Raw genomic sequence first — 27,541 nt, 5'->3', positions numbered from 1 at the left:
CCCTCCTCCAGGCTCTATTGGATAAAACAAGTTGCACTGAGAAGTGAAAAGAGAGAAGGGGGAAGGAGCTGAAATAAGGCAAGCATACTGTGTAGGGCTGAATTCATTTTAATTATAAAGTAGATGCTTGACTAGAAGATAGGGCAAATATGATGAGCAATGCCTTCATGTTTTTGATTTGCACTGGAAACCGCTGATTCTGCCTGGTTGCAATTGCAAACATTTCTATTATCTTGACAATTACTTCTACTTAAAGATAATGAGTGGGTTTGACTCTTCTGTCATAGTTCCAGTTCTGAGCCTGCTTCTCATTTTTCTTTTCAATATTAAAATCTTCATGACTAAAGCTTCCAAGCAACATTTTTCTCCAGGACCCAGACCTTTGCCAATTATTGGAAATCTGCATATTCTCAATCTGAAGAGGCCATATCAAACGATGCTGGAGGTAAAAAATGATTGTTCATTTCATACTTATTTATAATTTTCTACCCTCATTCTTACCCTCACGAGTTTATTAGCACGCGCACACACTTATGACTGGTTTGTATATGTATAATAAAGTAATTAAATAGGATTCAAAGTTAATTGAGCTGTTTTATTTAATGTTTAGTTTCTTTTAAATTTGGATATAAAAATATAAGTAAATATATTTCTATTATATAAAGTGGTATTTTACCCTGAAATATTTATGATCTGTATCCTTTATTTCAGCCACTTTGATCTACATATTCCATATTCTATATCCATATTCTATGTCCTACATATTTCTCTATAAAGGAACTGATTATGATCATAGTCTTACTCTAGAAAATTTTAATTGTTATTAAAAAGAGTGTCTGTGGAAGGCACAATCGACAGTATGGTCCCAGCAACTGAGACTCAAAATTGTTTGTCATTAATTAGCTGTGTGAATTTATATAAGAATTTAATTTCTATTTCTTTGTCTGTACAGTTACAGGGCTAGACCAAATATTGGACAAATTTCTCTAATTTCCACTTCAAAGATTTTACAGTTTCTTGATTGTGGAATAAGATAGAGGGATGGAAGGAAGAAAGGAAAGAAAAGGAAGGGAAGGGAGGTGAGGGGAAGGAAGGCGAAGGGGAAGGGAAGGGAAGAGAAAGGAGAGGAGAGGAGAGGACAGGAAAGGGAGTAAGAAAAGAAAGAAAAGAAGGAAGAGAAAGGAAAGGAAGAAAGACGGGAAAGAAACAAGGAAAGAAAGAAAGAGGGAGAAAGGAATGAAGGAAGGAGGGAGGGAGGAAGGAAGGGAAGGAAAGAAGGAAGAGAAAGAAAGAAGAGCCTTCAGCTCAGGTCATGATCTCAGGGTCCTGGGATCGAGCCCCGCATTGGACTCTCCACTCAGCAGGGATCCTGCTTCCCCCTCTCTCTCTGCCTGCCTCTCTGCCTACTTGTGATCTCTCTCTGTCAAATAAATAAATAAAATCTTTTAAGAAAAAAAAGAATCTGTTTCTTGGTTTGTCTCTCTCTCTTTTTGTCCCCTTTTGCTCATTTGTTTTGTTTTTCTAAATGACACTTATAAGTAAAATCATATGGTATTTGTCTTTCTCTGCCTAATTTATTTCACCTAACATAATACCTTCTAGGTCCATCCACGTAATTGCAAATACCAAGAACTCATTCTTTTATATGGCTGAGTAATAGTCCTCTGTGTGCATGTGTGTGCTTGTGTGTGTGTGTGTGTGTATCATATCTTCCTTATTCATTTGTCCATTGTGATTTTTCCATTGATGGATGCTTGGGTTGCTTCTATAACTTGGCTGTTGTATAATGTTGCAATAAACAGAGGGGTGCATATACTTTCAAACTAATGTTTCATTGACTTAGGGGAAATACCAATAGTGAAATTACTGAATCATATGGTATTTCTGTTTTTAATTTTTTAAGTAACTTCCATACTGTTTTCCATAGTGACTGCACCAATTTACATTCCCACCAACAGTGCACGAGTGTTGTAATTATAATGTTATTTTCCAAAGTGAAGTTTCCTAAAGAAAGAAATGTTAGAAGTCCATTTCTCATTTTTACCTAAACCTTAGTTGGGTAAAAACTACAAGCTCTGCAGATGACAAGGCTCTATGTGTATGCTTTTTGAGCATTGCTATTTACTATTTCTTGAGGCCACTGTACCTTGCCTATATGATGGAAATGATGATAACATCTACTTTTTTGGTTTATAATGTGCATTAGAAGAGATACTGGCAAGTTAGGAAGCAATAAATGATCACTCTTGTTATTTTTAATTATCAAAGGAAATTGAATGTTTTCTTTATAGTATGAAATGTCACATAATGGTGCAGAACTAACTTGGACCTCCTATGGTTACAGCATCCCACAAAGAATAGGCCGTGAATATGGTGGTCAGGTAGTCAGTGTGTTTGTCAGGAAATGCTTTGTCTTCCTAGAGCCCGGGGTGGGCATTTTCTGAGACCAGACAAAAATATAATAGAGAGAAACTAGGAGTCAATTCCATGATGTCAGAGCCCTGCTACTTGAAATCTCAAACTAAGTGGAGCATAAGGACAATCAGTGGATGATCATAATAATTATGGCTTAAACAGGTATAGCAACCAAGGAGTATCTTTTGTGAACTAGTCAAGTATTGTCATTTCACAAGAATATAAATGTGATTAATTGGTCAGAATTAAATTATCAAAGATCAAGATCTAGTTCATTTTTTATTACAGTACCATGTTTTAGTTGCTTCTCTCTCTCTTTTTTTTTTTTATACACCCAAGCTCTCCCAGAAATATGGCTCCATTTACAGCATCTAAATGGGTCCAAAGAAGGCGGTGGTACTCTCTGGATATGAGACAGTGAAAGATGCCCTGGTCAATTACAGTGATCAATTTGGGGAACGATCTCAAGTGTCTATATTTGAAAGACTTTTGGAAGGAAAAGGCAATAAGCTCTAAGCTTAAGATGTATCCTTATAGTTAAAATTATTAAATCAATTGCACCATATTATCTTTAATAATTCCTTTCATGATTTAATTTTCCCTTCATCAATATACATCACACAAACAGAATTTACTGAGGAGAAAATTTATGTTCATGGTTTTATTCTCATTGTACATGATAATTCTATTAAACAAATAATTTTTAGCCAGAAACTATGCCGAAATTATAGTCAGCACTAGGGAAATACAAAGAGAACAGAGGCCATCAGCTTAAGATGTCACAGTCTAATGATTGCCACTGATCCATCAAAAAGTACAATAGCAATAGTGTTATAAATAATATTGAACCATATTCTCAGCTAGATAAAGTTGTTGTATCTTGCTTTTGTGTGTCTTAGATAAATGCCTTGAGAAAATCCAGATATTATACTGTTATGTCAGTCCACTAATATAATAACTCTTTAAGTTATTGCAATAACCACTTAATGCTCATTTAATAACTCTAAAAATGGGAATGGTTTCATCTTGACATTATTTTTAGTAAAGTAATATTGGTATCTAGTAAATGCTACTAAGCCATTTTAATGCTTCAACAAGTTTTTGAAAAAGGATTTCTCAGGGAGAAAAGATGGCGGGGAAGTAGGAGGAGGCGCCCTTTCAACCTGTACCCTAAAGTGAGCTGATTACCTTCCGAAGAACTCCGATCACCCATGAAATCAGCCTGAGATCAGAATTATACACATCTGGATCTCTACAGGAGCAGAAGACGCCAGTGGGCAGGTACAGCGGAGTGGGAACATCGGACTGATATCGGAAGATAAACAAAAGGGGGAGGGAGCTACCAGAGGCGACCGATTGGAAAGTAATATCCCAATAAGAGAGTGCCCTGTGTCTGGGGACCAGCATTAACTTGGAGTCTGGTAGAAAGCACTCAAAAAGAGCAAAGGATCACGGGGGTGGGGGGGGGAATTGTGGGAATCAGGGCGGTTAGTCCCCAGACCCAGGACAGCCACCCCTGGCGCAGAGCCAGAGAGAGTGCAGTGGAGAAACCAGGTCTTGGTCCTTGAGCCACCAGCATGCCCGAGAGAGCGTAGGGTCCGGCTCCCATGAGGGGCTGGGAGCCTCGCCAGGCGGCCAAAGCACAGCCTTTTTGCAGTCCCCATGTGAGTGCCCTGCCCTGCTATCAGAGTCTGAGTTGCGCCCCATGCCCTTCCCTGAGAGAGGTGCGCACAGGCGCCAGCCCGGTGCTCTAGGACCCAGAAAGACCAGGCACTCCGAGCCCGGGCCAGCGGGAAAATCTCTGTGTGTGATCGCTGCTTGGAACCTCTCTGGCGGTCTGGAGCTGCCCAGACAGCCGCTGATGCCATGGTTTTGGGTACAAGCCAAAAATCCTGCATCCCCAGGGACCGCGACTCAGAACCTGCTCTGCCAGCAGCCAAGGGGGAATTTATTTGGGCCCTGCAGCCAGACAGCCTTCTCTCTGAGAGGGAGGTCAGGGTGCAGTTTGCTTTCCTCTAAACCTACAAAAACCATCAAAAGCGGTCAAGGCAAGAGAGAGAAAAAAAAAAAAAGTGAACAAACATAAAAACCTCCAGAGAACAAAAGCCTGAAAAAAAACAGTTTCCTCACAGCCCACCCCCTTAAGGGGGGCAGGAGGACTTAACTCAGAGAACATCATTGACTGAAAACCCATGTGGCAGGCCCCTCCCCCAGAAAACCAACCAGGAAAGAAAAAAAAAAGAGGACAAGAGAACAACCACCACTACTTCATAGGACAACTTTTATTTTTAATTTGTTCCCACTATTCTGGCTCATTTTTTTTTTTTAAGATTTTTTATTTATTTATTTGACAGAGAGAGATCACAAGTAGACAGAGAGGCAGGCAGAGAGAGAGAGAAGCAGGCTCCCTGCCGAGCAGAGAGCCCGATGCGGGACTCGATCCCAGGACCCTGAGATCATGACCTGAGCCGAAGGCAGCGGCTTAACCCATTGAGCCACCCAGGCGCCCTGGCTCATTTTTTTTAATATAGATAATTTTTTAACCTATTTACCATCACAGTGAGATGTCCAGTACATCAAATTCCATAATAACCTTCTAACCTGAACTTTTTGATACATACACCTGTGTTTTTCTTTTGCATTTCTATTTTTTAAATTTCTTTTTTTTAAGTTTTAGTTTAGTTTAGTCTACTTTATTCCTTTTTTATTTTTATTTTCTAATATTCATATATAGAGTTAAACTTCAAGGTAATCCCCTTACCCCAATCAATGCTACCCCTATAGGTAAACCAATTTTTAATCCCCCTTTATCTTAGGAAAGTTGAGTCCTTTAACAAAGATATCAAGATACATCCAGGAAGAATCAAAACAACCTTCCTTGCCCACACTGAGAATTTATAACCACTCTCCCATCTTTTTCTTCCACCAGTGTTTCTGTGTTTTTGTGTTTGTCCTGATAGTATATAAATCTTACACTTGGGAATCTTTTTGATGAGGTTCTTCCTTTATTTGCATATATATATATATATATATATATATATATATATATAATTTTTTTTTCTCTTGTCATATATTTTATCAGTCTTTTTGTTTGTCTGTTTTTGTTTGTATACTTCATAAATCTTACCTTGGGGCCCATTTGGGCTGAACTTTCTCTTTTATCTTCCCTTTCTTTCCTGTCTCTCTCTCTCTCTTTTTTTCCTTTTTCTTTTCTTTCTTCTCTCATTTGGGTGGGGAATCCTGATTGCTCAGAAGCGTTCCAGGGTGCACCTTGACTGCACCACGGTCGATACATCCAGCTACATCCATTCAGCCATCTCTCACCAATGTAACTAGGAGGAGGAATGCCCAACAGAAGAAAAATACAGAGGATGGGCCTTCTGCAAAGAGCTAACAGCTGCCAACATAGACAATATGTCGGAAAGAGAATTCAGGCTAACAATTATCCAGGCAATAGCTAGGTTGGAGAAAGCCATGGATGACCAAATGGAATTGATTAGGGCTGAACTGAAAGCCACCAGGGATGATGTTCACAATGTTAAGGCAGAGCTGAAAGCTACCTGGGATGAGGTTCACAATGCTCTCAATGAGTTCCAATCTAACCTAATTCTCTCAAAGCTAGGGTAACTGAGACAGAAGATAGAATTAGTGATCGGGAGGACAAACAGATAGAGAAAGGATCAGGAGGAAGCATGGAACAAACAACTTAGAAGCCACAAAAACAGAATCAGGGAAATAAATGATGCCATGAAATGTTCCAACGTCAGAATTATTGGAATCCCTGAAGGGGAGGAGAAAGAAAGAAGTCTAGAAGATACAGTGGAACAAGTTCTTCATGAAAATTTTCCCAATCTCATGAATGGAACCAGCGTTCATGTACTAGAGGCTGAACGGTCTCCATCCAAGATTATAGATTCCAGAAAAACATCAAGGCACCTGATAGTCAAATTGAGGAATCATAATTGTAGATAAAATCTCCTGAAAGCCGCTAGGACAAAGAGGCTCCTTACTTACAGAGGAAAGCCCATCAGAATAACGTCAGACCTGTCCACAGAGACCTGGCAAGCCAGAAAGGGCTGGCAAGATATATTCAGGGCACTAAATGAGAAGAACATGCAGACAAGAATACTTTATCCAGCAAGACTGACATTCAAAATGGATGGAGAAATAAAGAGTTTCCAAGACCGGCAAGGCTTAAAAGACTATGCAACCACCAAGCCAACACTGCAGGAAATAGTAAGGGGGGTTCTATAAAAGAGGAAAAATCCTAAGAATAGCATTGAACAGAAATATAGAGACAATCTACAGAAAGAAAGACGTTAAAGGTAACACGATGTCAATAAAAACGTATCTATCAATAATCATTCTCAATGTGAATGGCCTAAATGCGCCCATAAAATGGCACAGGGTTGCAGATTGGATAAAATGACAGGACCCATCCATGTGTTGTCACAAGAGACCCATTTTGAACCTAAACATACATCCAGACTGAAAGTGAAAGGATGGAGAAGCATCTTTCATGCCAATGCGCCTCAAAAGAAGGCCGGGGTAGCAATTCTCATATCAGACAAATTAGATTTTAAATTAAAGACTGTAGTCAGAGATACAGAAGGACACTACATCATTCTTAAAAGGACTATCCACCAAGATGATTTAACAATTGTAAATATGTATGCCCCCAATATGGGAGCAGCCAATTACATAAGAAAACTGTTAATCAAGATAAAGAGTCATATTGATATGAATACATTAATGGTAGGAGATCTTAACATGCCTCTCTCAGAAATAGATCATTGAAGCAGAAAATCAATAAAGAAACAAGATCATTGAATGGCACATTGGACCAGATGAACCTCATAGATATATACAGAACATTTCACCCTAAAACAACAGAATACTCATTCTTCTCAAGTGCACATGGAACCTTCTCAAGAATAGACCACATGGGTCACAAATGGGTCACAAATCAGGACTCAACAGATACCAAAAGACTGAGATTATTCCCTGCACATTCTCAGATCACAATGCTTTGAAACTGGAGCTCAATCACAAGGAAAAGTTCAGAAGGAACTCAAACACCTGGAAGCTAAAGACTACCTTGCTTAAGAATGCTTGGATCAACTAGGAGATCAAAGAAGAACTGAAACAATTCATGGAAACCAATGAGAATGAAGACACTTAGGTCCAAAACTTATGGGATACAGCAAAGGTTGTCCTAAGGGGGAAATACATAGCCATCCAAGCCTCCCTCAAAAAAATTGAAAAATCCAGAACACACCAGCTGTCTCTACACCATAAAGAACTGGAGAATCAACAACAAATCAAACCAACTCCACACATAAGAAGGGAAATAATCAAGATTAGAGCTGAGATCAATGAGGTAGAAACCAGAGATACTCTAGAACATATCAATGAAACTAGAAGCTGGTTTTTTGAAAGAATCAATAAGATCGATAAACCATTGGCCACACTAATGCAAAAGAAAAGAGAGAAAACCCAAATTCATAAAATTATGAATGAAAAGGGAGAGATCACAACTAACACCAAGGAAGTGGAAACAATCATCAGAAGTTATTATCAACAGTTATACGCCAATAAGCTAAGCAACCTAGATGAAATGGATGCATTCCTGGAAAACTATAAACTCCCAAAATTGAACCAGGAAGAAATTGACAATCTGAATAGACCGATATTTAGTAATGAGATTTGAAGCAGTGATCAAAAACCTCCCAAAAAACAAGAACCCAGGACCTGATGGATTCCCTGGGGAATTCTACCAAACTTTCAAAGAAGAAATAGCACCTATTCTCCTGAAGCTGTTTCAAAAAATTGAAGCAGAAGGAAAACTTCCAGACTCTTTCTAGGAAGCCAGCTTTACCTTGATCCCCAAACCAGGCAAAGACCCTACCAAAAAGGAGAATTTCAGACCAATATCCCTGGTGAATATGGATGCTAAAATTCTCAACAAGATCCTAGCAAGCAGGATCCAACAGCACATTAAAAAGATTATCCATCATGACCAGGTGGGATTCATCCCTGGGCTACAAGGATGGTTCAACATTCACAAATCAATCAATGTGATAGAACAAATTAATAAGAGAAGAGAGAAGAACCACACGGTCCTCTCAATTGATGCAGAAAAAGCATTTGACAAAATCCAGCATCCATTCCTGATTAAAACCCTTCAAAGTATAAGGATAGAGGGAATATTCCTGAACTTCATAAAATTTATCTATGAAATACCCACAGCAAATTTCATCCTCAATGGGAAAAAGCTTGCAACCTTGCCCTTGAGATCAGGAACATGACAAGGATGCCCACTCTCACCACTCTTGTTCAACATAGTATTAGAAATCCTAGCAACAGCAATCAGACAACAAAGAGAAATAAAAGGTATCCAAATTGGCAATGAAGAAGTCAAACTCTCTCTCTTCGCAGATGACATGATTCTTTATATGGAAAACCCAAAAGACTCCACCCACAAACTACTAGAACTCATACAACAATTTAGCAATGTGGCAGGATACAAAGTCACTACACAGAAATCAGTGGCTTTCTTATGCACTAACAATGAAAATACAGAAAGGGAAATTAGAGAATCGATTCCATTTACTATAGCACCAAGAACCATAAGATACCTGGGAATAAACCTAACCAAAGAGGTAAAGGATCTGTACTCGAGGAACTACAGAACACTCATGAAAGAAATTAAAGAAGACACAAAAAGATGGAAGACCATTCCATGCTCTTGGATTGGAAGAATAAACATTGTTAAAATGTCTATACTGCTAGAGCCATCTATACTTTTAATGCCATTCCGATCAAAATTCCACCGGTATTTTTCAAAGAGCTGGAGCAAATAATCCTAAAATTTGTACGGAATCAGAAGAGACCCCGAATTGCTAAGGAAATGTTGAAAAACAAAAATAAAACTGGGGGCATCACATTACCTGATTTCAAGCTTTACCAAAAAGCTGTGATCACCAAGACAGCATGGTACTGGCATAAAAACAGACACATAGACCAGTGGAACAGAGTAGAGAGCCCAAATATGGACCCTCAACTCTATGGTCAAATAATCTTTGACAAAGCAGGAAAAAATATACAGTGGGAAAAAGACAGTCTCTTCAATAAATGGTGCTGGGAAAACTGGGCAGCTATATGTAGAAGAATGAAACTCGACCATTCTCTTACACCGTACACAAAGATAAACTCAAAATGGATAAAAGACCTCAACATGAGACAGGAATCCATCAGAATCCTAGAGGAGAACATAGGCAGTAACCTCTTCGATATCAGCTACAGCAACTTCTTTCAAGATATGTCTCCAAAGGCAAAGGAAACAAAAGCGAAAATGAACTTTTGGGACTTCATCAAACTCGAAAGCTTCTGCATAGCAAAGGAAACAGTCAACAAAACAAAGAGGCAACCCATGGAATGGGAGAAGATATTTGCAAATGACAGTACAGACAAAAGGTTGATATCCAGGATCTATGAAGAACTCCTCAAACTCAACACACACAAAACAGACAATCATATAAAAAAATGGGCAGAAGATACGAACAGACACTTCTCCAATGAAGACATACAAATGGCTATCAGACACATGAAAAAAATATTCATCATCACTAGCCATCAGGGAGATTCAAATTAAAACCACATTGAGATACCACCTTATACCACTTAGAATGGCCAAAATTAGCAAGACAGGAAACAACATGTGTTGGAGGGGATGTGGAGAAAGGGGAACCCTCTTACACTGCTGGTGGGAATGCAAGTTTGTGCAGCCACTTTGAAAAACAGTGTGGAGATTCCTTAAGAAATTAAAAATAGAGCTTCCCTATGACCCTACAATTGCACTACTGGGTATTTACCCCAAAGATACAGATGTAATGAAAAGAAGGGCCATCTGTACCCCAATGTTTATAGCAGCAATGGCCATGGTCACCAAACTGTGGAAAGAACCAAGATGCCCTTCAACAGACGAATGGATAAGGAAGATGTGGTCCATATACACTATGGAGTATTATGCCTCTATCAGAAAGGATGAATACCCAACTTTTGTAGCAACATGGACTGGACTGGAAGAGATTATGCTGAGTGAAATAAGTCAAGCAGAGAGAGTCAATTATCATATGGTTTCACTTATTAGTGGAGCATAACAAATAGCATGGAGGACAAGGGAGATGGAGAGGAGAAGGGAGTTGAGGGAAATTGGAAGGGGAAGTGAACCATGAGAGACTATGGACTCTGTAAAACAGTCTGAGGGGTTTGAAGGGGCTGGGGTGGGAGGTTGGCAGAACCAGGTGGTGGGTATTGGGGAGGGTGTGGATTGCATGCAGCACTGGGTGTGGTGCAAAAACAATGAATACTGTTACGCTAAAAATAAATTTTAAAAATTAAAAAAAAAAGCATTTCTCACACTATCCTTCTCTAATATCTTGTCCTTTGAGATATTAGTAGATGTTCTATGCAAAAACCAGTGTCAGTGAAGTGAATTTGAGAAAACTACATAATGAAGGCCTCTCTCTGAACTCCTGGGGTGCCTTATGGGATGTTAAAACCTCTGAGAAAAAGACCAAAAGTCTACATACTTTTATGTAATTCAGTCTTTACACATATTAGTCCTTGCAACAGTTCTTTTTTTTTTTTTTACATGAAATCTAATTAGTTAACATACAGTGTAATATTGGTTTCAGGAGTAGAAATCAGTGATTCATCACTTACCTACAACATGAGTGCTCATTACAGGCATTTCCTTGATATCCATCTCCCATTCAGGTACCCCCCAACCTCCTTTCATCAATCTTCAGTATGTCCTCTACTGTTAAGAGTCTCTTATGACTTGTTTCCCTCTCTCTTCCACACCCTCCATATATTCATCTGTTTTGTTTCTTAAATTCCACTTATGAGTGAAATCCTATGGTAGTTGTCTTTCTCTGACTAATTTCACTTAGCACAATACCCTCTAGTTCCATCCATATTGTTGTAAAGGGCAAGATATCACTCTTATATGCCTGAGTAATATTCTATTGAACTACACACACACACACACACACACACACACACACAATTTACCACAACAGTCCTTTAGACATTTGTGTGTTTTGTTTTTTTTTTTAAGATTTTGTTTATTTATTTGACAGAGATCACAAGTAGGCAGAGAAACAGGCAGAGAGAGAGAGGAGGAAGCAGGCTCCCTGACAAGCAGAGAGCCTGATGTGGGGCTCAATTCCAAGACCCCAGGATCATGATCCAGGATCCAGACCCCTGAGCCGAAGGCAGAGGCTTTAACCCACTGAGCCACCCAGGCGCCCCTACATTTCTTTTTCTTAGAATTCCTACTAACATCTCGTAAAATCAGCATTGAAGAAAAACAGATCATTCAGTCCCTCTTCTTTAGCACCTGGGATCTATCTTCTTTTATTCCTTCTAGAAATCTGGGACACGTTTTGTCTCTTCCCTCTGGCATCGCTGCTTTTTTTCATAAGACTTCACATGTTACTCACTGATGCTATGATTATACAAAAAATCATTTTAATTTATGTCAATATCAAATCTAACAGTTTTTTTCCTCAGCAAATCATTTTAAGAATCAAGTAGTTTTTCTTTTTAAGTGACTTAACTGGTCATAGGAAAATTACTTTTTGTTCAAAGAGAAAACGATTCGTTCTCCACCCCACACCCTGTCTAGTAATCCACCCAAATGGGTAAAAGCATTCTTTAAACCAATTTTGTGTAATAGAGGAAAAATTTAATATTTTCTTTAGCATTAGACCATTTTGGAGTATTTCTTCATCTTAATATTTTGCCATGTAACTTACATATATTTTAAACTTTGGTGCCAAGTTGTTGTTATTGTTGTTGTTGTTGTTTTTAAGATTTTAGTTATTTGAGAGAGAGGGAGGGCAAGCTCAAGTAGGGAAAGGGGCTAGTGGCAGAAGGATAAGGGAGAAACAGATTTCTTGCTGAGCGAGCGGAGAACCCAATGCAGGGCCCAATCCCAGGACCCTGAGATCATGACCTGAGACGAAGGCAGAGACACTTAACCAACTGAACCACCCAGGCACCCTGGGTGCCAGTTTTTAGAAGTTCTAGGAACACCTAGGTGGCTCAGTTGGTTAAGCATCTGCCTTTGGCTCAGCTCCTGATCCCACGGTCCTGGGATTGATTCCTGCATCAGGCTCCCTGTTCAGTGGGGAGACTGTTTCTCCCTCTGCTGCTCCCCTTGCTTGTGCTCTCTCATCTCTGTCAAATAAATAAATAAAATCTTCAAAAAATGACAAATAAATAATTAAGAAAGTAAATAAATAAATAAATAAATAAACTTCCATTCCTTATATTGCTAAATTGATGTTCTCCACAATGACATGGCTGGACTATCACTATGTCCTGAAAGATACAGGGACATCTGCAGGCCTTTCATGTTCTACTACTGTGTTCTCAAATGTAAATCTTTAAATATTAACGTGAGATAGTTTGAAGAGTCATATATTTGTTACAAAAGAGTTTTATGCACCACAGTATCCACAGACAGAATGACATTCTATTAATTTAAGAACTGAACGTGAGCAGAATCTAACCTTTGCCAGTGTCCTTTCAAAGGAAGGCTTATCCTCCCATGAAGTGGCAACAGCTGCACAGGAGAGATCTCTCTTGGTGTTTTGGATTTCATGCTGACACTGGCAGGGATGGCACTGCCCCATTTCCAACACCTAGGTTGCCTTAGTTTATTCTGATTTCTTATTTTAGGAAACTATTCCTATTTCCAACTCAGAAAGACCTCCCCTGTCTCTGGAACCTCCACAGAAAAATGAGAAAAATGCCAGTGGAGGAAGGGCCAGGGCTAGGGACTGAAACACAAGGAGTAATGCCACTGTCACCACAAACTGACCGTGGAAAAATATGGGCCACTATGGTAATCCTCTCTCTCCTTATTTTTCTGTAAGTTAGCGTATATCCCAACTCTTCTAAGAATTTGTTTATTATTTCTTCTAGCCATGCACAAATTCACATAGCTGTTGTAGTTAATAAATATTTATCACACACCTACTCTGTGCTACAGCAACACGTGTGACTAGAAATTAGTATGTAGAGAACCAATGTGGAAGCTTGGCTACACCTCTTGGTAATTACTTACTCCTAACTTTTTTCTTGGGTGAGTCTTGTGTCTGTAGTCCACATTTTTCCCTAGCAAAAAAGACTTTGTTTTCTAATGTTCATCTGTCCCTTAACCACACACCTACCATGATGTAAGCATATAATAGAGACTCAGGATTTGTTTAACGAATTTGTCAGAGAAATAGAATTAAAACCAAAATCTTCTCCCAACCCAGAAATCCTCCTCTCCACAAACATAATAGAAAAAGAAAACAATTTTATTGTTGAATAAGCATCAAACCAAGATGGGATGTGTATCACAGACAATCCACTAAGAAATTGCAAAGACAAAAACAAATCTCACTCTTATACAACGAAGCAGACTCAACCCATTACAAAAATGTTCTCAGGGAAAACAATAACTAGTCCTCAATAACTAAGAGGGCTTGACAGCACCATTTGTCACCCATAGTTCATCCTAGATACACCCAGTAATCAGGGTGACCATCTGTGTTAATTGTCTGTATACAAAAGAATAATAAGGTCTTCATACCTTTATGATAGGAGGTAGTTTTGCAATTTGGGGCAAGGCACCCACCAAAGTGAGGCTCCTACCCTCACACAGAAACTGTGAGAAAGGGGAACTCTCTTCCTCGATGTTTATATTCTGAACAGATGGCCCCCGGTGGCCAAGAAAGCTATTGCTAGGTCACAACGTTGACAAAAGACCTATTCATATTTTCAGAAGGACTTATATGTGATATACATCATATGTGTTTGATATGATTATCTATATACGATTTAAAAACTGGAAAAAATACAAGTCTTCTAAAGTAAATGCTCTGAGTGAAAGAGAAGCCTCTTACTTTCAACAGGGAGAATAAAGCCTCTCTTAAATTTTTACTTGTCCTTGCAAATTAAATATTAAAAACCTTGCAGAAATAATTTTCAAACACTTTACTCATTATAAGGAATTGTCTTCTCTCATGGTGAAACTTGGAAAACTATGAGAAGATTCAGCCTGACCACCTTACGGAACTTTGGAATGGGCAAGCGGCTCATAGAAGACAGGATCTTAGAGGAATGCCAGCATCTCATACGCAGCTTTGAGTCTCACAGAGGTGTGTAGAATGAATTAAACCACGTCTTATTTTCATGAGGAAGAAGCCAAATGCTATATTTTATTACATAGACATAATTTCAGTCTTATAGGAAAATTCTAAGAATTTACAAATAATTCCCCAATACATGCTCTTCTGTAAGATTTCCCAAATGTCAGCATTTTACGTTTGCCTTCTTTCTTGCTCTCTTTTTCTAAGCTGTTTGAAAGTGCTTTGGAGACATGCTCTCTCTTTATTCCTGAACACTTCAATGAGTTCCCTTGAAATAAACAAACACATTCTCTCACATTCCCAAGGCATGATTTTCAAAACTCAGGATATTAGTATTGACTCAGTAATCGCCTAAACTTATTTGGCCGGATTTTGCCATTGTCCCATTAATATCCTGAATAGCAAAAGAAAATCCTGACCCATGCATCACGTTCACTTGTCATGTCTCTTTTGCTTCCTTCCATCTGGAACAGTTCTTCAGTAACAGGTGTATTTCTGATCTCTTTAAATGATATACAGTTAATTCCATATTATTTTAATATTTTAACTATCTAATATTTTAATTTCTCTTTTCCTTAATAAATTGAGCTCATTCCTTACTAAAAAATGTCCATGTGAATATTATCTTCACGGATGCAGGTAGCAACATGAAGAGAAATGGTCAAAGGCAGGCAAACCTGAGATGAATACAGACAAGAAACAGAAAGCTCGGGGACCCATGTGCTAAGTTAGCCGTCGCTGTACACAGAGAGCCCATCAGCAGTTTGGAGAAAGTACTTAGAGGAAAATATATTTTCCCTCTGCAGTGTTAAGCTCCTAACAAACATTAATTTCTCAAGTCTTTGTGTACATAGTATCTGAAACACCCTTACATTTATATGCTAAAAAGGAAACATATTCCCTACAGAAATTCCCCCAAGCCTTCAGCCTCCACATTAGGGTAGGTGCTCATATTGAAAGTAAATCCTAGCATTCTGGTTGCCAAAAATAAGTGTACATCCACTAATGTATGTTTAATGATCTAAATAGTTTTCAATGATGCTGAGGAAAACAGGTCCCAGTAACAGAAGAGGCTAAAACAAGAGACTCTAGATGAGGTTCTTTCAAGTAAAATCATTTTAATCATCTAGATATCCTCTTTTAAATTTATGAACTTGATGGTAGCCTTCTAGGTTGATATTTTCTCAGATGTTATGCGTTAACACTTGCTACACACACACATACATACACTGAAATGGCCCTCACCTGGCACATTTTAATTTCTTTAACTGAGCCAAATGTAGATTTTCTTTGACACCTATACTTTTAGTTTGCCTTCTGGCAATCTTTTAAGCAAGTTCTGGATATTTTTCAAGGTTCATCTAGTCTCACCTTTCCTTAAAAGTCACGGTCACCAATAATCTTACTCCTCTATGAAATCTTTAGTTGACAGTATGTTCCCATCATTCCAGAACTGGCTTAATACTGTTTAGTGAGTATTCCTAATCTGATTAACGAATTCTCTTGTAGGAAAGCCCTTTGAGGTCAAAACAGTAATGAATGCTTCTGTTGCTAATGTTATTGTGTCAGTGTTGTTTGGAAGACGGTTGGATTACCAAGACACCCAATTCCTGAGACTCTTAACCTTGATTGGTGAAAATGTGAAGCTCGTTGGAGGTCCTAGGATTGCGGTAACTATATCTTCCCATTCAATCATCTTACTTCTTCTAATGCACACTAGGTTGTTCAAGAGACCATGAAAAAGTGTTTGTCAGAGACTTACCATTTCAAAAATGTACACTTTCTGGAACATCCTGAGTACAAAGATGTGACAAGCCTGTTTGGTTAAAACATCTGATAATTTTTCCTCCAGATGCTATTAATTAAACTAGATAATAAAAAATACGATAAGGTAACACCATTACCTCTTGCTGTCTGACCAAAAAAGCCTCAATGAAACTTCTTGGATCATTTTTGTCAATGTTATTCTGATGATCTAGGAAGGTCATCCTTATAAAAGCAAATAATTCATCTCTATTCCTGAGTACTGTCTTGTGACTATTTAGGAGGAACCCCAAAACTGGAAACATATTGAAAAGCTGAAGAATAAAAATATAACAAAGTAAGTTAAGTACACACATGTCATGCATGCAGTAGTGGGAATGACACCATTATTTCTGGAAGGATTATAGAATAGCACCCCATTTAGACTTCAATTTTATCTCGACTAGCTGGCAGACTGGCCTGGACAACATGATTTCCTCACTTAGTGGAGTTCGATAACTTACAATGGATATTGGTATGGTTTAATGTAAGTTCTATGTACCCAGAGTATTTTGTATATTATGCTGGTAGTAACACATCTACTCAGAGGTTAGGCAAGACGTGAAAACAATATTGGCTTTTTGGTTAAGGTTATATATGTGTTTTTCCTGCAAACTCTTAGGTGATTCCAGATCAAACCATTTTAGTGCTATGTAGCACACTCACCTTACCACTGATGTTTCTTTGTAGGATCAGAATAATTATTTTTGTCATTTAGATCTAGGTTACTGTGTCTAGGGTCCCTAGAGAAGCACCATATAATCTAATATTCCCTAACCCTAGAAAGTTCAGCAAGAACTTCACTGTTGGCTAAATTTGGTGTGTTTCTCGGTATATTCATGTATGTGAGAGATAAGCTCTTTATACATTTCATCAGATTCTCAAAGGGGTCCCTAACCACCCAAGTGACCTAATAAATACTGAAGATAAAAGGCCACACCTAAAGTTAGCCATAGTTGGGCACCTGGGTGGCTCAGTCGGTTAAGTGTCAGACTCTTGGTTTTAGCTCAGGTTATGATCTCTGGGTCCTGGGTTCAAGCCCTGCGTCAGGCTCCCTGCTCAGCAAGGAGTCGGCTTGAGATTCTCTCCCCCTCCCACCCCCTGCCCCCGCTTGCATACTTGCTCGCACTCTCGCACTCTCTACATTTCAAATGAGTAAATAAATAAAATTGTTTTAAAAATTCTGTTTAAGGGGCGCTTGGGTGGCTCAGTGGGTTAAGCCGCTGCCTTCGGCTCAGGTCGTGATCTCAGGGTCCTTGGATCGAGTCCCGCATAGGGCTCTCTGCTCGGCAGGGAGCCTGCTTCCCTCCCTCTCTCTCTGCCTGCCTCTCTGTCTGCTTGTGATCTCTCTCTGTCAAATCAGTAAAATAAAAATCTTTAAAAAAAATCTGTTTAAGGATTGAGCTATTTATGTACTTACTTTTAATTTATTTAAATTCAATTAATTAACATATAACATATAACATATTATAGGTTTTAAAGGTAGAGGTCAGTGATCCATCATCAGTCTTACATAACACCCAGTGCTCATTACATCACATACCCTCCTTAATGTCAATCACCCGGTTACCCCAACCCCTAACCCCTGTCTCCTCCTGCAACCCTCTGTTTCCTAATATTAAGAATCTCTTATGGTTTGTTTCCCTCTCTGGTTTCGTCTTATTTTTCTCTCTCTTCCCCTATGCTCCTCTGTTTTGTTTCTTAAATTCCACATGAATGAAATCATATGATAATTGTCTTTCTCTAATTGACTTAAAAAAATAGACATAGTTCCCTGTTTCAGGGTTCCCCTGCACCTATACTTAGAGTACACCTGTACTTGTAGTAACAGAACCTAAATTATTCCAAAGTGAAATAATATTGTCTATTGTCGGTTGTTCTATTGAAAATGGGAACTGGGGCCCCTGGGTGGCTCAGTTCGTTAAGCATCTGCCTTCAGCTCAGGTCATGATCCCAGGATCTTGGGATTGAACCCTGCAGTGGGCAGGGAGCCTGTTTTTCCCTCTCCCTCTGCTGCTCCCTCTGGTTGTGCTCTCTCGCTTTCTCTGTCAAATAAATAAATAAAATCTTAAAAAAGAAAGAAAGAAAATGGGAACTATTTGACAAGGCACTTAGTCCCTACATTAGGGACACATTTAATCCCGATCATTTCCTGACTTCCACTGGAAACTTTGTCAAGAAAGACGCTTTCATGCCTTTTTCAGCGGGTAAGGTCTCGCCTTTGAAACAGGTGGTTTGCGAAATCTGGAGAGATTTGGCCTTGTCTGATGACTTTACTTAGGTTTTGTATTTTTTTTTTCCAATGTGGCATTAAACGTCAGAAATATGGGAGAGTAGAAAGGGTCTTTTCTCCCCAGGCTTTAAATTGGCTGTAAGACATTAGGCATTGGAATGGCATTTTCTTAGGGAGTCCCTGAAGACTCCTTGTAGCTGAAGCTAAGGTAGAGCCTTGAGAATTTGAGGAGAAAGTTAAGCATGGGGACAGTGGATAGCCCACTTCACTCCAACCAGAAAAGCTTTGCTTGCTTGATTTATTGATTGATTGATTGATTTGATTCCATGTCGAGTATGAAGCTCACTGCAGGGCTTGAACTCAGGACCCCGGGACCAAGAGTTGGTGGCCTGACTGAGCCAACCAGGCACCCCTGAAAAGCTTTGCTTTAATATGTATAAATGCCAGTGTTACTCTTAGAATTTCTTGGGTAGGGGAGGGAGGGAGGGGGCTTAGGATTAGGGAAGAGAGAAGAGCTTTCCACTAGAGTACATTTTGGAATCCAGGGAACTAAATGAATTTACTCTATAATTTTCTGGCTTCTTAAGAATCTGAAATGATGGGGCGCCTGGGTGGCTCAGCGGGTTAAAGTCTCTGCCTTCAGCTCAGGTCATGATCCCAGGGTTCCGGGATCGAGCCCCACATCGGGATCCCTGCTCAGCGGGGAGCCTGCTTCCTCCTCTCTCTCTGCCTGCTTCTCTGCCTACTTGTGATCTCTGTCTGTCAAATAAATAAATAAAATCTTAAAAAAAAAAAAAAAAAGAACCTGAAATGAATTCTCCATTCCTAGGAAAGGATCTTAGCATACTACACCATAAGCAGTTTGTCACCTTGTGCCTTTCCACTTACACAAACAATAGGTTAGCATTCACTCCATATACCCATTCAGGGATGGTTAAACAGCGGTTACCCAAAGGATAGACTTTTCTTACCTACTGATAACTAAGGGATACAGAGAGACACAAAGTACAATGCATTCTTCTAATTTTTACACACAAACAGACGTAGGATGATATACGAGAAAACAGTACATGTATTAATGACTTCTACTTTAAATAAAAACATAATACCACATCTGGAACTGGAGTTAAAGGAAAAGAAAAATAATCCACATGTAATTCACAGTGCTATGAATTCAATTTTTCTCATGTTTCCTTGCATTAGATTTTGAAAAAAGAAAGCCACGGAAACATAAACAATGATCTCTGGAGGGCACTTCAGCTACATCTAATTCCAAACCTTCATTTTACAAGTGAAGAGGTGGAGCAATAATCTTGGATTTACTGATGTTTAGAGAGAAGAAACAATGTTCCCCTTGACAACTGCTTGTCTCCATGCACAACAATTACTGTTTTTTTTCTGACCAACTTTGCCTCCAGGTCCTTCCTGGTTTCTCACACACCTGGGCTTAGAGGCTTCTTTGGACTGTGAGACAAGCAGCCAATAGTCCAGATTCTTGCAGAGTGGCCCATCTTCAAACAAGTTTGGCAAAGCTTACCTCAGGAATTCCAAACATCTCCAGATATACTGTGTGTGTGTGTTTCCTGCTTTAGGAAATCTAGGAGTAGTGATACTCTGTTTTATCATAGACAGACAAATGGGAATATTTTTTAAATATAACAACCACAAAACCATCACAATAAGAGAAAATATCATAAAACCAATGTTGAGTGCAAAGTCCTCACATTCATCCTTACTTACTGCATTAAGATAGACATCTTGCTCTCTGGTGGGCTTATTTGATCTTTGATCACAATCACTCAACTAATTTTGCACACAGCATTTCTTTTTAAGATCAACAAGATCAGTTGCTATGTTTTAACTTATATATCCTTAACAGTAAACTAAAACAATGCATGCTTTGTTTTGTTGGGTAGCTAGACTCTTAGCTTAACTGAATAAACCGAAATATAGGGTTGATAATTCACATCCTAAGTTGCATTATTTATCATCCATTAGATGACACCACTCAATCATACATATTGGTCTGGGCAAGTGGGAAGATCTGATCCCAAAAGCTAGATTAGGTGTGCCTTCCATGGGCTCCCTCAACATGCTATCATAGCTTGTGACACTGTGTAATATTCACCTAGTTCCTTGTTGGTCTCACCTACTGGGCAGTGAACCCTCCCTGAGCAAAAGTCTCAGAGCCAGCTAAATTAAATACCTGTATCTCATTGGCATTGCACATACATCAATGGACTGAATTGTTAGTTTTTGTTTAACAAACATTTTCAAACAGAGAGAGGTAGTATACATTGCCTTTCACCCCTAAAAATCCTGCCTTGGTAGTAGGCATCGTGAAAAAATGCCCCCCATTACCCTTTGTGGTGTTCATCTATTTCCTGGAAGTCCCATTTAAACCAAAGCGTTACTTTCCCTGAGATGTAAAATATCTACATTCTGATATTTTTCAGAACGTTGAAGTCTTTTCTGACTCAGTACACTTGAGAGTTATCTTCCAAATTATATAAACCAACAACAAAGGTTGTTGGACCCTCTTGTTTCAATAAAAACTTAACTAGAAGACTTCCTCCCTCAATTTTACTGACTCCACTTTTCAGATATCTTGACATTTCCCCCAATAAATCATGTTTCAAAAGTAATATGAACCAAGTCTCTGTTCTTAAATGCTTCACATGTCTTCAGAGGCTAAGTAGATCCAAATCTACTTAGGTAGACCTCAGGTCTTAGGCTCCATAACTCATGTTCTATGCTCATGTCAGAGCCAAATAATTTTAGCCCTGATATGCATCATGACCCTTCCACATCCCACCACATATTTGCTGGCTGACTTCTTCTCACCCAGGGCACAAGAGCTGAGATATAAAGCTCTTGTACAGAGCAGGAGGCCTCCCTGACCCTTCAAATTACATTGGGTACGTTCACTATCTGTTCTCATGACACACTAGGTTTACCCTTACATTTTTCACACTAAAATGTTAATGTTTGTTTAGCTGCTTATTTCCCTCATGGGGGCAGTTCCGGGGGGAATATGTACTTGATATTGTTTTTCCAGGGCTTCGGCAGAGCCCATGAGGCCAAGAAGACGCTACACCAGTAATCCACACATTCTAAAGTAAGAGAAATCACACTTGGACAGCTTTTGTCTCTGACCAGATTGTGTTTGTTTTTTGTGCTCCTATTTCTCATAACCCTGCACGGTGTCTCTCTCCAGGGCGCCAAATGTGTGCCGGTGAGTCACTGGCCAAGATGGAGCTTTTCCTGATCTTCACCAGCCTCATGCAGAAGTTCACCTTCCAGCCACTCCCTGGGGTCTCCCATCAGGACCTGGACCTAACCCCAGACATTGGCTTCACCACTCGACCAATGCCTCACAAGCTATGTGCCCTGCCCTGGGCCTAGGCTCTGCATTGCAAGCAGCAGCCCCTGTTCTTAATGGGGTCCTTCACACCAACTCCCCTTTGCTACATTTCGCCAGACGTGATATTCTGCCAAGCACTTTAGCTTTATTTAAACAGTCAGCAACATCATTGCCAAGTGTTCTCTTGTTAGGTCAGACTGGGTTCCTGGACTAATCAATGCAGTAGAGCCTCCTTACCGTCATTCTCTAAGACAGAACGTGTGACAACTAGAACCTTCACTTCCTTCTCTAAGGTCTTTCTTTCCAACCAAAACTGTCCTTTTCCTCTAAGGCATATGAGACATCTAAGTATCACCAATCGGTAGTTTTAATTGGTTCAGGCAGGATGACTACAGAATGCTTTGTCCCAATACACCCATGAACGTCTTCAAAACTGCAATGAAGAAAATTCAGCTTTTAAGTGAGGATCACACTAAACATAGGTATAGAAGACATTGGTTTCATTCTGTGACTCACCAAAAAAGGGTGGTTAACACAAAGAATTGCTTATGAGTCCCGCCAGTTTGCTGAGGTMGGCAAGTGAGTGCTCCCGTTCCTCCCTGGGATTTGCAGACCCCACTTGCTAGCGCCCAGTGCCCTGAAATCCCAGCGAGGGCATATGCAAGACACATGGGCTACAGAGTAACAAAATCATTGTCAGTTCCCCTGAGACACAAAGCATCTTCAGCCTTTATGAAATCAAATGTATCTCCCCATCATCCTGTTTCTCTCCTGCTCGCATCTGATCCCTGTCAAAGCAAAACTGGCACTAGATAAAGTTAATTCATCAAGTAAGACTTTGAGGCTATTGTCATAGAGGAAAGACACCAGAACTTCATCTGAACTCAAATCCACTGGAATACGGGGTGAGGGGAAGAGTTTTTAAATGTTGTGGTGAGTTAGAAAACATGTTAGTGGGGAGGTTGCTCAAAGGCCTGTGACCCCTACACTGAGTTACTCCTTAATTGGCACATTTTTTTCTCTAGGATTAGGCCATTGATGTTTGCTACTTAGCCTCCACTGAAGCTGGGCTTCTCCCCTTCCAACAGAGACAAGGAGATAGGATAGCTGACTTCCTTGATGAGCCCATTGCAAAGGGATGTGTCCAGATGTCCTTGAGAAAGACCTTCTTGGGTTATAAAACTGCTAAGAGTTTGTTGTTTGTTTTTATTTGTTTGTTTGGTTGGTTGGTTAAGATTTACAAGTCAGAGGGGCAGAGAAATAATTTACAAGTGAAGTTTTCTCAACTAAATGCCCTAAGAAAATGAAGTCGGAGCCTGGAGCCAGGAAGAAGCTCCTGTAAAATTTAGTCAAGCTGAGAGGAATGTAAAGTCCTTACTGGTCATTCCCAAATCAGCATTTTCCACAGAACCTTTTTACAATGAGTCAGATGGGGGATATTCAGCTTCCATGACTTTTTTGACCTAATAGGCAAAACAGTCAGAGACAAAGAAATAGGACCTGCTAATTTTAATTTATTGTTTGATCACATTCAAATGCAGGTAGTTGCACTTTCTGAGTTGCCCTCAGTACCTAACTGGTGTTCAATAACGTATCAGTAAATTTGCAATCCAAAGTCAACATGAATTGGTAGACTGCTTTCTCTCATGAGGGACACAGAAACAGTTGTGATTAGAGAACAGGAAATCTTGAATTTTAATTACAACCTGTTTAGTCCCCCATGTTTGAGACTTTATGACCACATGTCAGCAGTGGCATACATGGTGAATCTGGCCCTAAAAGGAAGATAATCTTTAAAACCAGTATGAGACAAGAATGTTTGGGAATAATCATAAAGTAAAACAAATAACTAATCCTTTGTTTACTCTGATATAATAATCATTTATGTAAAAACATGTCAAGTAACTAATAAGTAAATTTTAATAAAATTGAAGTGTCTGCAACAGAAACAACTACTAAATTATACCACCCATGTAGTATTTTATTTTCTTGATTCACTCTTTAGTTTTAAAATAACAAAGAAAAAGTGAATTTAATGTTAACTATGTTATCTGAATCCAGTTTATGTCTGAACTAAATCTGCACTTGTCAAACAGAAAACAGTTTCCTTATTTTAATTTTTATTTAAATTTAATTTACATTCAATTAACTTTCAATTTAATGTTTCTTTATTTTAAATTTTATATATAATGTCACATACAATGTCAGAATTGAAGTAACTGAATGTCATTTTCCTAATCAATTGCTGTATGTGATCCTATGTAATGGCTGTATTAATGTTTATACTGAATCTTGAAATGCAAGAATATATACAGGTTGGAAATACAAAGTGCACTCTGAGTGAGTTCAGGAGATTCTGAACCCTTAGGAATTTACTCTCAAAATGAACAGATGTAGTTGATCCCGCATGTGTGTAAGAGAGATATTAGAGGGAAAATATGGAAGAGATTTTTTTTTTAAAGATTTTATTTATTTGACAGACAGAGATCACAAGTAGGCAGAGAAGAAGGCAGAGATAGAGGAGGAAGCAGGCTCCCCGCTGAGCAGAGAGCCCGATGCGGGGCTCGATCCCAGAACCCTGGGATCATGACCCGAGCCGAAGGCAGGGGCTCCAACCCACTGGGCCACCGAGGCACCCTTATGGAAGAGATTTTTAAATTATCTTCCCTATAGGGCGCCTGGGTGGCTAGGCTGGTTGAGCATCCAACTCTTCGTTCGGGCTCAGGTCATGATCTCAGTGTTGTGAGATCTATCAAGTCGCCTTTTGGACTCCACACTGGGTTTGAAACCTGCTTGGGTTTCTCTTTCTCACTCTCCCTCTGCCTCTACCACCCCCAACCCCAAAATTCAAAAAATAAAAATAAAATTATCTTCCTCATTTAAAAAAAAGGAAAAGAAAAAATTTAACGTGTTACTTTCAAGCTTACATCTCTACTATTAAAATTCGAACAGTAATCAGGAAGTTTTAAGAATTTAAATCAACCAAAAAAACAAAAGTATTTAGATCAACAAGAGATTTTTTTCAGAAAGGAGTACTTGTTGATAAAAGCAGACTTTTAGTCCAGCTTTATCACAGTTTACGATCTCCAAAGATGACACATGGCTTATGTTTTGCTCCTGGGACAAACCCTGACCATTGCCTAGTCCTTGGCATGCCATTCAATACAGGTCACAGAATCTCCTTTCTTCCACTCCAACATTTTGATCATAGACTTATTTCACTTAAACATTTGCACATTTTCCCACTCAGTTATATGGGGATAGAAAGACTGTATAACCTGATGTCATATTGTATGCTAATTATACTTTAATTTAAAAAAAAAAAAAGAAAGAAAGAAAAGAAAAAAGAAGGACTGAGTAGCTGGAACCTTATAAACCCAGGGAACTGGATTAATATTGAGGCTGGCATGGGAAGTCCACAGGCATCACTCAGGCTTTTCTCTGAGACATGGAGACCAGCTGTCTGAGACAATCAATCTCCACCGAAGTTGACTATGTAATGGTGTCCTCCCTGAAAGTTCTCTTGGTTTAGTAAAAATTATTTCGTGCCCATTGTACCCTCCAATGCTTCTCCCATGTAAGTTGAATTTGGGAATTTAATTATATCCATATTTCCACAGACCTAGACACCTTTCAAAATTACCTCAAAGTTGGGGTTCCTCAGTGGCTCTGTTGGCTGAGCAACAGACTCTTGCTTTCAGCTCAGGTCATGATCTCAGGGTCTTGAGCTCTGCACTCTGCAGGGAGTCTGCTGGAGATTTTCAGCCTCTGCCCCTCTCCCTGCTCATTTCGCCCTCTCTCTCTAAAATAATAAATAAGATAAAAATCTTTAAAAACAAAACAAAACTCCAAAATAACCTCAAAGTCACAAGAATTATTTTGAAAGATGGACATTTGACTAAGGATAATCCAGTGGCTATAGAATCAGCTTTAACACTCAGGGTTTGGGGTCTGGGGCACATTGTCCAACAAACCAGCCTTAAGATTCGGCTTATGCACCCAAAAAGCCTCAGTGACCACTGGGTAGTACCCATGCCAAGGTAGATCACATAAAAAGCTTCTCTTGCTAGTCCACCACCAGCTTCTCCATGCTATCAGCTTCCCATCAGAGCACATATGAATCCTTCCTTTTTCACTACAGTAAAAGAAAAATTATACCAGACAGAATTGAACAGGCAAGGAAGAATTTATTCAAGACTTTTTATAAATAAATTTAAGCAATTATGGCAATAGGAGACAGAGACTGAACTTAGCGCCCTTGAAACAAAATGTGGGTTTTTTTTTTAAGTACTAGGGCAGGTTAGTGGAAAAGTACTAGAGGACATTGTGGAGGAGGCTGGTCAATTCAATTAATCCATCTTGTTGGTTAATTGATACTTATAAGGTAGGCTCTTACCATCTCCCTGAGACTGGATGTTAGGGACCCTGTCTTTCATGAATACATTTCCAAGAGATAGCTCCCAGGCCATGGAGAAACGCATTCCTCTGATGAGGAACAGACAAGAAGTTTAGAGATTTACATGTCAATAAGGCAAAGAATGAATTTGCAATTGCATGTTTCTAAAGAAACAGCTCTAAGAAAAGGGAGGGGGAGAAGCAGTCAGAGACTTGGCCTGTTTAGTCAAGCTGAGGATAGCCTTAAGGTCATCTTGGTCTCTGTCAAGCTTTCTCACCACCCTGCCTGCCTTGCTTCCCTGCCAAGTGACAAGTGATGCTGCCTGACTCCCTTCCAATACCAAACCAGAACCTCTATCTGTCCAAGTTTGTGAAGGTTGCAGTTACCCCGAAAAGTATTCATTCCATCTTACACTTATAATCTGAATTTGGATTTAAAGTTAATTCCAGGCCTTGAAGCTGACCAAGTCTACGATTTTGTGGCTAATATTGGCAGCACAGTGAATAAGAACTGATTGTGATTTCTTCCTCTTTGCAAAGTAAACTGCACTGTTGTCTTCTCTTATCTTCATCTAGCAAGTTTATAAAGATTTACCCTCCCTAATTAAAGAGCCAAGTACTATCTAGAGCTGTAAGCCTGTCAGAGTGTCCAAGAGCCAAAGCCTTTGTTTTCTCCCCTGAAGCAGTTTATTCACATTCAGGCTCCGCCTTTCTCCCCACCCCCTCCCCACTCATTAGCAGAGAGTGCACAAGCCTGGCTGTCCTGACTCAGCCTGCAGAAGTGTCTCAACTATGCTTTCTTTCATGACTTCCTGCCCTTCTTCCCTCAAGGCGTTTTTAAATAAGTATTATCTCCCATTCTGAGACAGTAAAAGAACCACATTTCAGAAACAATTTGAATTCCAATAATCAGTGTTTCATTACGAAACTTTAGAATAGTAAGACTCTCTCAAAAAAATTATATTTTTAGAGAACTCCTTGCCGATTCACAAATCAGTATCGATTTCACTCTTCTGTAATCTCTAAATGCTTTCCGAATTCTACAAAGTATAATTTCCATGGCCTTGTTAAAGATTGTTAATGAATGGGGAACAGGGAGGAAATGAAAACTTTCTAGTT

The 27,541-nt window shown here is 39.3% G+C and overlaps 1 pseudogene; it reads left to right on the top strand.

Moving 5' to 3' along the window:
- The first annotated feature begins 337 nt into the window (after window positions 1-337).
- On the top strand, window positions 338-26,937 carry LOC116863047 (annotated as a pseudogene).
- Window positions 26,938-27,541: the final 604 nt, after the last annotated feature.

The sequence above is a fragment of the Lontra canadensis genome, unplaced genomic scaffold, assembly GCF_010015895.1.
Source record: "Lontra canadensis isolate GAN:19392208 unplaced genomic scaffold, GSC_riverotter_1.0 scaffold479, whole genome shotgun sequence".
NCBI classification, from domain to species: domain Eukaryota; kingdom Metazoa; phylum Chordata; class Mammalia; order Carnivora; family Mustelidae; genus Lontra; species Lontra canadensis.
Note: the sequence above shows the minus strand (reverse complement) of the source record. Positions and strands in the feature narration are given on the sequence as shown.